Source organism: Amblyomma maculatum, chromosome 1 (genome assembly GCF_055883805.1).
Source record: "Amblyomma maculatum isolate TAMU_Amacu chromosome 1, ASM5588380v1, whole genome shotgun sequence".
In the NCBI taxonomy this organism is placed as follows: Eukaryota; Metazoa; Arthropoda; class Arachnida; order Ixodida; family Ixodidae; genus Amblyomma; species Amblyomma maculatum.
The window spans coordinates 30,694,094-30,707,526 of NC_139344.1; the positions used below are offsets into that span (position 1 = coordinate 30,694,094).

The 13,433-nt window shown below is 51.4% G+C and overlaps 1 pseudogene; it reads right to left on the reverse strand.

The window, feature by feature from the left end:
- Nucleotides 1–12,216: 12,216 nt before the first annotated feature.
- Nucleotides 12,217–13,223, reverse strand: LOC146202036 (uncharacterized; annotated as a pseudogene).
- Nucleotides 13,224–13,433: the final 210 nt, after the last annotated feature.

A 13,433-nucleotide genomic window follows, 5' to 3' on the forward strand; every position in this document is an offset into this window, starting at 1 on the left:
TGCATACATTCCTTGGCATGGTTCCTATTTACGGAAATTTGTAGCCAGTTTCGCCACCACATCAGCTATCATCACAAATTTGTTAAAGAAGGGCGAGAACTTAATGTGGTGTGAACGGCAGCAACGAGCCTTTCAAGCGTTCAAAGATCAGCTGACTCAGTGCCCAGTACTTAGACACTTTCGCGAAGACTGGCACGCTGAAGTGCACACTGACGCCAGCCAGTCCGGCCTGGGGGCGATTCTTCTCCAGCGTGACTCACAGGGAGCTTAGCACATCGTTGCACACGCTAGTCGCAAACTGTCCGCTGCCGAAAGCCATTACCACTTGTAGGGCTCGTGGCGCGCCGCGCATTCGAAGGCCGCGCCACTTCCCAATGCTCCCTGCGCGCGTGCCTGTTTCCCTCTCCCCGCTCGCTCGGGGATAACCGGTCCCGCGCGAGGGGGCTATAAAAGAAGGCACGCGCCGCCGTCTCGCGCTCTCTTGGTCTCTGGCTCCTTGGTCCCTGGCTCTTCGTTCCGGCGCTCTCAACGACCCGCAGCCACCCGGACGACGACACCGACTTCGACGATCCCCGATCCCTGTGAGATTAAAGATGTTTATCATACGGCCCACTGTGTGTTTTGTCGTGCGCATGCCTCGGGCAGAGGAATCGCCCACAACTGGCACCCAACTGGGGCTGAATTAGCACACATGCGGACGACTTTTCTGCCAACGTGGCAGTGCACGGCAACACGATGGGCCGGTCCTTTGTATGTTAGGCGCGACGCCATTTTGAGTTTAGGGCTATCGTGTGTGCAGATGACACGGAGTGTAGTATAGTAGTGTTTGTACAGTGTTTTATTTTGTTTTGGGTTATGTGTGTGTTTGTTAGTGTCGGGCGGTTTGTGTTTTAATTTTTTTTGTGCATATGTTAGTTTTATGAAGTGACTAGCCTTTGTGACTAGCCTCTTGATGCGGGCTAGGTGGTAATCGTGCGCGTTTAGACTCCCGGCCGGCCTTAGTTGTTGAGTGCAATGCCTCCGAGAAAAGACGTGCCAGATAGGGCCGCCGCTTCGGACGCTAGTGCGTCCGGAAGTGAGGTAAAGGACGCGGTAGAGTCTGCGCAGGTTACCGATGCGGCCGCCCGGATGAGGCAGATGAACGAAGTATTGTCGGTGTTCACCCTTCAGCTCGGTTCGGTGGCTAGCGCCAACCAAGCCGCAGCTGCGGCGGCAGTCTCGCGTCCGCGGATAAATGTAGAGGTTCCCTCCTTTTCCGGCTACACGGACGTGAAGTCAGTCCACGAGTTCTTGCAAGAACTCGAGGATTATCAGACGGCACTGGGTTCCCCAGACGATGTGGTGCTAGCGCAGGTAATTCCCGTGGCACTTGTTGAGAGCGCGGCGCGGTGGAGACGCTGCCAGCTGGCCTTCCAGTCGATGGCAGACTTCACAGATCGCTTCCGCGCCGAGTTCTTGCCGCCCGATTACGAACGCCGGATGCTTGAGGAGCTAGCGTTGCGCACACAGCACCCAGAGGAGAGCCTCCTCGAGTATGTACGCGCAATGCAGGAGCTCTACAAGAGGGCAGATCCCACGGCAACCGATCTAGAACAGGTCACGCGCGTGATGAGGCAATGCCATCCGCGCTTCAAGCCGTATTTGCGGGGACGTGGTTTTGCAAACCTCGAGGCTCTAGCACAGGAAGCGAAGGTAGTACAGGCGGATTTACTCGCTGAATTGCGCTACCAGCCACCCCCCAGGCCAGCCGAATCGCTAGAGCCGCGATGCGCCTGGGCCGGAGGCCAAGACTCCGTGCCGCGCGCCAGAGGCGCAGACGTAATGACGGTTGGGCAGGAAAGGCCAGCGGAAGGCTCTGATATTCCTCGCGCTCTTGACCCGTACGCGTTCGAGCAGCGGCGTCGAGCTGGGCTCGCCAGCGACATCCGCACAGGCGCGGAGGGAGGCGAAAGACGTCCCCAGCCGCTTCGTGGAACGCAGCATCCACCGACCGCGCGGCAGGTGAACGATCGGCATTGCTGGAATTGCAACCAGCCGGGCCACGTGGCACGAGAGTGCCAAGCAAGGCGTATGCAGGGAAACGCGGACCGCCGGCGGCCATAATTGGTAACACCAGCCTGTCGCCGTCGGCGGGAGAATTTCGTGGTAGCCACGGCGGAAAATGGGAAATGTACTCCCACGCCGCGTCATCGGGCGACCGCCCCGGGGGCGCAGAGGCTTTTGTCCCCCTCGCCTGTAGAGCGCATGGAATGTTGGCGCGCTCGAGCCCTTTTATGCTAGTGCGGTTAGTTGGTCAAAGCTACTCGGCACTCGTTGACACGGGCTCAACTCTGTCATTGGTCGGTGATGATGTTTTCGAGGCCTGCCGTAGATGTAACATCCGTGTCAGGCCAACAGAAACCCCTTTGAGCTTAGCAGCAGGGACAACAAAAGCAGAAGGAGCGGTGCGTCTGGTCCTGCGTTTTGACGGCAGGAAGCGGAGGCATCGCTTCGTCTATCTGCCCGGCTTAGCCATACCAGTTATTCTGGGAAAAGATTTTCTTTCGAGCGAAGGCATTGTGCTTGACATGGGGGAGAACGGCTATCGCTACAGCCCCTTCACCCCTCTCATTCCCTTTGTTAGCGCGCCCAAACAGGAATACGTCGCTGAGCGAGCGAGCGTTCACGCTTTTGTGGCAGAGGGCTCCCCCGCGACACTAAATGGTAGCCCATTAGAAGCAATTATCGCGTCCTTCTCGGGAACCGGTAGTCAGCGCCGAAGGCTCGTAGAAACTTTACTCCCGTTTTCGGATTGTTTCACAGAGAAACCAGGCAGGACCGACTTGCTTCAGCAAGAGATCGAAACAGGTGGTGCTCGCCCTTTCAGATGTAACCCGCGGCCGTTAAGCGCGCATAAGAGACAGCTTCTCGACAGCGCCCTTGACGAGATGATAGATACCGGCGCGGTGAGACCCTCACAAAGTCCCTGGGCGTCCCCAGTGGTTCTAGCGCCAAAGAAAGATGGTTCGGTCAGGCTGTGTGTTGATTATCGAAAGCTCAACTCACTGACGCCTACGGTTACGTGCCCTTTCCAGTCGATCGAGGCTGTGATGTACGCGTTAGGGAACGCAAGGTTCTTCACAGTCCTGGATGCAAGCAGAGGGTACCTGCAGATTGAGGTGGCGGAAGGTGACATTCAGAAAACCGCATTCACCTGTCACCGCGGGCTCTTCGAATTTACTCGACTCCCGTTTGGTTTGTCTAATGCACCGAGCACGTTCATGCGATTGATGGACATCGTGCTGGGCGATGCAAGGTTCAACTACGCGATGGCGTACCTCGACGACGTCGTGATATTCTCACAGTCGTTCGAAGAGCATCTCATTCACTTGAATTCCATTCTTGAAAGAATGAGACGTGCGTGTATAACTATCAACCCAAAGAAAGTGCAGTTGGCATCGAAGAGAGTGAACCTCTTGGGATTTGTGGTTGATGATGACACTTTGAGACCGAACGATGACAAACTGCAGGCAATTCTGAACTACCCCTGCCCGACGGACGTGAAAAGCTTGCAGAGGTTTTTGGGAATGGTTGCCTTCTACAGACAATTCATCTCTAGTTGTTCAGAGCTCGCTAGGCCATTGAACCAGCTGTTGCGGAAAGGCTCGAAATGTGTCTGGGGCAAGGAACAGAACGACGCTTTTGTTGCCTTGGCTCGCGCGATAGCGAACACCGCTAGTTTGCGCCTCCCCGACCTGAACAAGCCGTTTGTCTTGCAGACAGATGCTAGTGATGCCGGTGTAGGAGCTGTTTTATTGCAGGAACACGAGGGCAAACTGCGCCCCGTCGCGTTCGCTAGCCGCACGCTCACATCGGCGGAGCGGAATTACTCCGTGACCGAAAAGGAATGCCTGGCGATAATGTTCGCATTGTCAAAGTTCGACATGTACCTAGACGGAGCGGTTTTCACCGTGCAGACAGATCACCAGGCACTTTCGTGGTTAAAGAGGCTGAAAAACCCCGCAGGCAGACTCGCTAGATGGGCGCTGACGTTGCAACGTTACGCGTACGCCATTGAGTACCGCCGGGGCAGCATGAATAAGGTGGCCGATGCTTTATCGCGCGCACCGTTGAAGGCTGGCAGAAGCGCAGAAGAGGCGCAAACCAGCATTGCTGAAAGCGGCGTCGCCGCTAGTGGAGAGGAGGAGAGGGCGGACACGAGCGTCGCGCCCTGCGTAGTTAAAGAGAGAAAGGTGGCGGACAGAGTTGCCGCGCTGTGCTGCGAGAGAGAGAAGGCGCATCAGCTGGTGGCGGCGACTACTCGCCTGCCAAGAAGCGAGGCAGAGAGAAATCTGTCTTGGGGAGTAGCGGTCAGTAGGGAAGAGCTAATTGAGGCCCAGAAAGCAGACGGTCTATGCCAGCGGGTGCTGACAGAGCTTGCGAGTAGTGCAGCTTGCACCGGGAACGCTGAGGGCAAGTACGACGCGTATCTGCTGGGCGATGATGGCTTACTGCTCCGCTACATCCCCCAACTTGACGAGGAAGAGGCGATTGCATCCCCCTTCCGAGTCGTGGTCCCGAGGAAGTTGCGGAAACGATTCCTCCAGTACTTCCATGACTCAGCGCTGGCAGGCCATGGCAGCGGCAGTAAGATTACGATAAGTTATGCCGTGTCGCGACCTGGCCAGGTATGAGAAAAGATGTGCTGGGTTACGCCCGTACATGTCCTGTTTGCCAGGTAGCCAAGCCTCGGGCGGGGAAACCCGCTGGCATGATGAAGCCGGTAGTTAGCAACTATCCGTGGCAAGTGGTCGCGTGCGATATCATGGGACCCCTCCCTCGCTCCGCGCGCGGACACCAATATATCCTGGTAATAACGGACCACTATTCCAAGTGGGTTGACGTTTTCCCCCTTAGGAAGCTTGTGTCAGAACGGATTTGGGAGAAACTGTTGGAGACATTCACTCGTTTCGGTTTCCCTTCCGACCTCATTACAGACAATGCTTCGTATTTCACAAGCAAAGTCTTTGTTGATTCCTGTCGGGCGCTTCAAATCCGCCACAGGGAAACGAGTCCCTACCACGCTCAGAGCAACATAACCGAGAGAGTGAATCGGAATGTTAAGAGTATGCTGGTTGCGACGACCGAGCAGCACAGAGATTGGGACGTACGGTTGTCCGAACTGGCTTTCGCCACTAGAACAACCGTGAACAGGTCGGTGGGTATGACACCTGCTTACTTGAATTTTGGGAAAGAGATCGCTTTTCCGCTTGAGAACGCCCTACTTGATGCGGCGGGGCCCGCGCCCCTCCGCTTACACAGTACGCGGCAAAGCTCCGCGAGCGCCTTGAGGCAGCGCAGCGCGCGGCTCGTGAAAACCTCGATGTCGCGCGCATGGAGCAAGCGGATCAGTACAACAAAGGTCGTCGTCACGTCGTTTTCAACACGGGCGACTTGGCACTGAAAAGAACGCACCCGCTTAGTAACGCAGCGCGTGGTTTCGCCGCGTCGCTAGCGCACAAGTGGGTTGGACCGTTCGAAGTTACGGCACGGACTACGCCACTTACCTACCAGCTGCGGTTGTTGGCGAGCGGTGAAACCGCTGGTCCGGTGCACGTCGCAGACTTGAAAGCTTACCACCTTCACAAGGACGATAACTGCGAAGCGGGGGAAGCTCAAAACGATGCAGGTAGCAACCCGGTTCGCAACCGACGCTATAACCTAAGGCCAAGGTAGTGCACTACTTTGGCTAACGTCTTTGCTTCTTTCAGAATGCATTCTGATAAGATTTTGCAGCAGCCAGATGAACCACCGTCGCTGGGGCGGGAAACCGCACCCAGCGCTTGGTTCAAGGAGGGGCCACCTAAACAGGGGGCACCCCCCTAGTTTGTGGCCCATTATTGTGACCAGCGCGGCCATGCTGGCCGTCTTCAACGAGTTGGATTGAAGCCCGCTGCCCAGGTCTGGAGTACGGGCCTCAGGAACCCAGGTGTGCCCGTGGCGGAAACGCCTGCTGCAATGTGCATCCAGCACGGCGCCACGTCGAAAGGGGTCAACGATGTAGAGCAGCAGCTCAGGGCCGCTGCCAGTCGTATCCGTGGCCGAGCCCAGCTGCGCTGCGACCCCGAGGATGTGGCCGCTGCCAGAGAGGGACCAGCCGGAACAGTCCCGCCATGCCTGCTGCTTCTCCCGTCCCACGGACCAGCTGAGATGGCATCCCGCCAGAGCCAGACGACAAGCCTTCATATTTTACGCTGACCCGGGCTCGGACATGGACATGGCCCGGCTGTTGGCGGAGCCCGGGTTGGACGCTGAGGGGGGGGGAAGATGTAGGGCTCGTGGCGCGCCGCGCATTCGAAGGCCGCGCCACTTCCCAATGCTTCCTGCGCGCGTGCCTGTTTCCCTCTCCCCGCTCGCGCGGGGATAACCGGTCCCGCGCGAGGGGGCTATAAAAGAAGGCACGCGCCGCCTTCTCGCCCTCTCTTGGTCTCTGGCTCCTTGGTCCCTGGCTCTTCGTTCCGGCGCTCTCAACGACCCGCAGCCACCCGGACGACGACACCGACTTCGACGATCCCCGATCCCTGTGAGATTAAAGATGTTTATCATATGGCCCACTGTGTGTTTTGTCGTGCGCATGCCTCGGGCAGAGGAATCGCCCACACACTCCAACGACTTAGAATTTTGGCGGTGGTCTGGAGTGTCGACGATAAGTTTCGCCATTGCCTTTTCGGACGGAAATTACGCTGGATAATAACGCTCCAAGAATACAAATATAATGTATGGCATCGGGCCGATGCTCTTAACTGTATTGCAGATCCCTTGTCGCGACACCTCAGGGGTGACGGCTACTCTCGAGCTCGGTACACCGAAAGTTGGCTCTTATTTTGTCAGCAGGATATAAAGAAGGCCCAAAGCAAGAACAGAGGTATGGCGGCTATCATGGTTTCCCTTGGGGACACTGGAAGCAACTCCAAGTTTGTCACGCGGGATGCTACATTAAACCGCCGACATTGGCTGAAAAGCCGCAAGGAAGAACAGCATCTCCTTGTACTTCCTGCTCCTCTCCGCGGGCAGGTGCTCCACACTATTCAAGAGTCCCCCACAGGAGGGCACAATGGTAAGCGAGTCACGTTGCAAAAGGCGCAGCAACGCTTCTGGTGGCCCAAAATGAGCAGACATCCACGCGTGCGTTGCCAGCTGCGAAGTCTGCCGGCCGTACATAAGTCTTCCAGGTTGCTAACCCGGGCTTCTATCGCCAATCCCTTTGCCTGATATTTGACACCATAGGAATTAACCACATTGGACTTCAGCCGACATCAGCAGTGGGCAACCGGTACATATTAGTGGCTGTAGATTCTCTGTCAAAATTTGTAGAGGCTGCTGCCGTGCCCTCCCCCGCTGCACACTACGTCGTTGAATTTTTAAAGGACCGGTTCGAATGGCGGCGCGGGCTTCCACGAAAACTAATATCGGACCGCTCAACCACGTTCTGGAGTAGCGAAATTCGTGCCTACCTGCACCAGGCGGGAGTTGAGCACCACTTCGCATTGGCTTACCACCCTCAAGCTAATTGTCTCACCGAGCAGACGAGTCAGACCATACAATCGCGAATCGCTCCCTTCTGCATGAACAACAAAAAAGGCAAGGCAGACTGGGACCAGCACCTCTGAGCGGCGGCCTACGCTGTCAACACTTCTGCGCAAAGTTCTGCGGGAACAATGCCTTATAAGATTGTATACAGACAACAGCCTGAACTTGCAGGAACGTGCAACGTGGAAACACCTATCAACGTCGGGACCCCTGTACCACGACAGGAAGCTCGTCAGCGTATCAGGTCGGAAGCACGGCAAAGAGTATCTCGTGCGCGACAGGCGCAAAAACGCATCTATGACCGCCGACATCGTCCAGCTCCGCGCTATAAGTTGGAGACGAGGTCTGGGTGCAACGCAGCCTACAATCAACAGGGCGCAAGCTGACCTCGAAATATGATGGGTCCTACGTAATCACTGAGCGCTTAGGTGACAATACGTGGCATTTGTGTACTGCTGTGTTTCAGGCAGGTTCAGATGGGTGGAGGAGAAACAATTTCGCATTGCACGTGTCGCGGTTGAAGAAAAGGGTCGTTCGCCTGCAAGACTGATTAGAGCAAGCCGCCAACAAGTGGCACTGGAGAAACTCTCAGGTGCATGACTCTCAACAAGGCCTTGCCGGAACGCCCAAGTGGCAACTACCCCAAAAATCTCGCCCAGAGAGCAACTTGCCACTCACCATGAACCAGACAATATGAATATATTATCTATGCGAACTTTCTCACGGCTCCGCTAGAGGACAGCCTGGAAAAACAAAACAGCCATGTGCAACAAATGCGACAGCAGTGATGTGGGGTGATGCATTTAAGGACCGCGGTCGTAGCCGAGTGTGATGTACTTAGCGGACAATGAAGTGAAGAGCGCAGGAGCAAAGCAAGGGAAGACGAGGAAGATAGAATAATGCTGGGCGTTCCAAACAACGCCCATGTATATATATATATATATATATATATATATATATATATATATATATATATATATATATATATATATATATATATATATATACATGGGCAGATGTGCAGAAAACATCGACGTCTTCAATTTAGTGGCCAGGCATAGGAGCACTATGCTATCGTCGCAGTCGATCACGCCTCGAGTGGAACTGCAACACGCTCTCGTTCTGTGCAGTAAATACCGTCATCATCATCAAGTTCGACCTGCAAAACACTCTCACGCTGTTGTTTGAACATTACCATCTTTGTGACGTTCCATCGGCACCACTTCTACATTTAAGCTAGGTAAATACGCCATACGCATGCGCCATCTCGCTAAAGAAAGAGACCGCAGCCGTGCCAGACCAAAACCACCTAGACAACTTCAAGGCCTCGGCACGGCGGCGTGACGTCACGCCAGTGCGATGGGCCTGCAAGTCGGCTTCGCCCATCCGCTACGCCTAGCCTTGTGCCACGAACGCTGGGACTGGCGCAAGCAATTTTTTTTAAACCATAATCATTGCGCACAGGCACAACCAGTGCGCGTCGTACTGATTATGGTTTAAAACAATTGCCACTTTTCATTAATAGCAACCTAGCTAAATCAATATTTTACTTCTACAGAAGAACACTTAGAAGTGGCACAGAAATGACTGGTGCTTCGTGGTTCTTTGCAGTCAAAAACCACAATAAAAAGTGATATTCTGTTATGGTTTGCTTGCACTCGTTGACTACTTACATGTCCTCAAAAGGGCTCAGCCAGCGCTCTTATTGTCCTTTGTGCTATTAGGTCACTTTTTTCATGGACTGAAGTTATTTTTGTATAACGTATGGATGGTATTCATTTTCACAGTCCCCTTACTGGGGAGTTGAATAGCAACACAACATTTTTAAGGCCCAGAATAAATTTATTTCACACATACAAACAATTGTGCTTAAAAAGGCAAGATTTCTTCAAAATTCATTTCAAGGTTCTTTGCTGAAAGCAATTTATCAACATGACAGTTTCATGCACAAACTATTGTCACAGAACAAGCCTTTACAGTAGTGTTTTTTCCTTCTTCATTTCCATCAGCCTTGTTTACAAGTGTTCAGAGATTTCATAAAATGCTGAGAAATTGAAGAAGCTATATCCAAAAATGAAATGCTTGACACATGAATGTTAAAAACGATGAACTGATAAAGTACAATAGCTCAGAGTGCCCCAAGAAGAAGTAGGCATCATTAAGGCTAAAAAAACAGCGAAAGCAATTCCTTCAACATGTGGAGAAAGAACATAATCAAATACAACTAAAGTCTGCAGTATAGGTCCCCTCACACTCAACCTGGCCACAAAAATTCCGCCATGGAAAAACCGCCCATTCTGAAAGCCTTCGTTGCTGTCTAAACAGATACCTAATCACATGACGAAATTATAGAAGCCTTATGATGCCTCTCAATTTTTTTTAATAGTGAAACAATAAAAATCTTATTTCATTTCCAGCTGTTTGATCAGCACTGCGGTACCAGATGCTTCGGACCGTGGCCAAATGCTAGCAACTGCTGTGTTTTAGTTTTGCCAAGCTATAAATACCATAGACAATTTTTAGAGTCCATAAGCACAAGCATACACATAGCTAAACAAAACAGAACCACATAAATACCAGACAACAAAAGATCAGCATTCCTCAGGCCTTCAAGGTTTTTAGTTTCCGCTCATTCTTGGCATGGAACAATTTATCATTTTCTCTGGGGCACAAATTGTTCAGTAGTGTATTCGCTGCAGCACTTATGACAAGCTCCATCACTTCCTTTGCTGTGTGACCAAAATCGCACACATCTAGGTCATCAATGTCTCCAAGGGCTGAAAATGCAAGGGCAACAAGAGCATCCTTCTGCCTAGGAAGGCTAAAAAACTGTGTGGAATATACTGGGGCCCTGAGCTTGTCCAGTACAATTTCTGTGAAAAGCACAGCGTTCACAACAGTGGCTCGTGGGAACTTGAGTCCTCCTCTCGACATGTTTGCGATCAATGCATTGTCTGCATTATCTAGGTCTACATCTTGCAGGACAAGGTTTTCCCTGCAGGATGTGCATGCTAGTTTCTTTAAAGCTGCATGGGCGCAATAGCCAGCGACATATATTACCGCTGGCAGCCTCGAAGCTTTTGCCTCAATGTCAGGATCAGCCACGGCAACACGAAATTGATCTTGCAATGAGTGTACATCTACATCTACCTTTGACGCACTTGAGTGACTTGACGCTTGCACCATGTCCAACTCAGGCAAATCTAGAACTTTTTGCAAACGAAACTTGTTCTCTGACTCATATATTTGCGTGGTGGACACGTGGTAGTTGGCCCCTGACAGTTGCCGGTACTTGCCAAAGCGATCATCAAGGCTGTCAGTTTGGAATTTTCCCAAGAGCACATAACTAAAACCAAGCTCTTCCAAACAATACACGGCGAGTTCGTGCAAGGCATGGGTAGTGTGGCTCAAAGCAGGGTGTGTTTCTCGCGTCAGGCGGCCATTGTAATGCTTGAGGCTTGCCCAGTGGTCAAGCCAGTGAACTATTCTGCTCAAGAATTCAAGCTGAGGGCATGAGGTTGATGTTATTGGGCCTTGCAACTCAAGTCGAAGCCGTTCTCCTTTTTTTGGCGTTTTGACATTTATTACATTTATTACATTCCACCAAGTCAATATGGTGTCAATGTATTTGGACGCTTCCTGTGCATGCTGGAATGAAGCTGTGTTAAGAGCAGCAACAGTCGATAAGTTAAAAATCTTCAGGGCCAGTTTAACATTTTGGCGCTCCATGTTTGACGGGTTCAGTGCCTTTAAGGTAAGCGTTGGCGCTACCTGTAAAAGGTCATTTTTCTCGGCTTCGTGAAGCTGACACAATGCTTTAAAGGGTGGTTGTAAGTATCTGGTTGGGCATCGGTACTTTTTGGGTCAGGAAAGTAGATGCACTTCCCAATGTTGCGCTGATTCAGCCAGTTATTCCTAATGCACTTAATCAAGTGAACCGGATCTATGACGAAAAATAGGGGGCGTAATGGATCAGCAGGTTGCTGGTACACAATGCTGAGCCTTGCGGGCTTAGCAAAGAATGACATAGCTTTCCTGTTTATGGAGTTGTTGTCTGATATCAGTGCTACGATTTTAAAACCAGATGCCTCCAGATCAATAATAAGTTTCCGAAGAAAGTCATCCAGCACCCTGGCATCAATTTGTGTAACAGGTAGAATGTGTACAACATCTTTGTTTGAAGAAAGCAGGCTCTGGATCATGAATACATGGGCTGTTTTTGCAGGGCTTGAGGAGTTAACAGCAGCACCTGTCACGAAACCAGCCTTGTAATCAAAATATGCTTGAAGGTGCACTTCGTCTATCATTAAAGTCACTGTCCGTTCATGCTCTTTGTATGTGTTCGCAACCCGCTTCGCATAAGAAAGAAAGTTAGCTCTGTTGCAGGACTTACATCATATGATGAACAAAGCCTTCTGACTGTGTCAGGGTGCGGCAACTTAAGTTTCATTGAGCTTCTAAAAAACTTGTAAGCGTGAGGTGAAATCGTCGACAAAAGGCTTGCAAAAACTAAAAAATCTAGGGGATATCGGTTAGCATTGTTTAAAACAAGATCTACTTGGCTTTTGAAGAATTTCAGTAGCTCGAAATGCCATTCTTGCAACTTGCATGCAGAATGTTCATCACTCACTTCATCCAGTAAAGTTGCTACCAATTGAAAAAGATGATGAATCTTCTCAGAAGGCTCAGTGGAGATATTCCTGCGACTGTCTTCAATCATCTGTAGCACTCTTTTCAAATCTCTTAGATCACAAAGCTTTTCAGGCACAAGCACGTCACCACATTTGCTCAGGCGAGTTTCACCAAAAAACACTTCTACGCGAAGGTCCGATGACACAATCACCGACGGACGGACTGCAGGAGCAGAATCAAGGGTCAGATTCAAGAAGAAAACCTTCCCATCCTTGTTGATAATAGTCCAGAAGTCGGAATTTTGAAGGCTTGGCAAAGCGTCGAGCAAATCGGAGAAACCATTTACCCTGTTTTTGGCCTCCTCTTCAGCTTGAGTCTGCTTCGAAAGCAGTATTGCCTCTTGCATTGAAGCATCTTCCAAGCGGATCCTTTTCTGTTCTGGTGCTTCTCGAACCGACGCTTGTGGTCGAGATAAATATGCGGGGCACTTCGCAAACAAATTTGGAAGTGCAGTTTGTTTCAGGCCAATGGTTTTCAGCGGAACTTCCACAACTTTTCCAGTGTTTATATCTGTGTAGGCAGTTGTTTTCAAGTAGTCCGTTGGCAAAAAATGCTTTTCACAGAGCTGAAATAAAATAATACAATCAAATGAGCATGTAACTGGACAAAAGATGGCATTAACGAACGCGCCGACAATTTCAGAGACCCTTTGGCTCTGCTGCGGAAGCAATAAAGATCGTCAACACGTGCGTTATGATGGTACCGTACGTAACAGAAATCATGCATTAGCAACCGTCAGCGGATAAACCGCACGACAAAAGCTTTTCGTCTCAGAACACCATATAACAACACAAAAAGCAATGCTTACCACTGTGTACTTTGTTGGCAAGAAGTCTTTCCGGGGAACAGATCTGGTCCATGCTGCCCGCATCGTCGGGTCAGTAGGAAACCTGTGCACTCGGACACTTGGGCCGCCGTCATAATTTGACTTGCAGTTGGGTGCACAGCATGAGCCAGGCATTCTTGCATTCGAACGGGTGAAGAGTAGCCCACAAACGACCAGCAGCAACTTCGTAAGCTTGACTTACGAACGCTTACGACGCGCCATGCTTACCGATGCTGTGATGCTGTCAAAAACATGGTAAAAACGTGGTTCTCGCCGCCTGCCGTCTGAATAAGTGTTGCCAGCAACTGACACAACTTCGCTCAAACCAGCGGGCGGCCCAAGTATT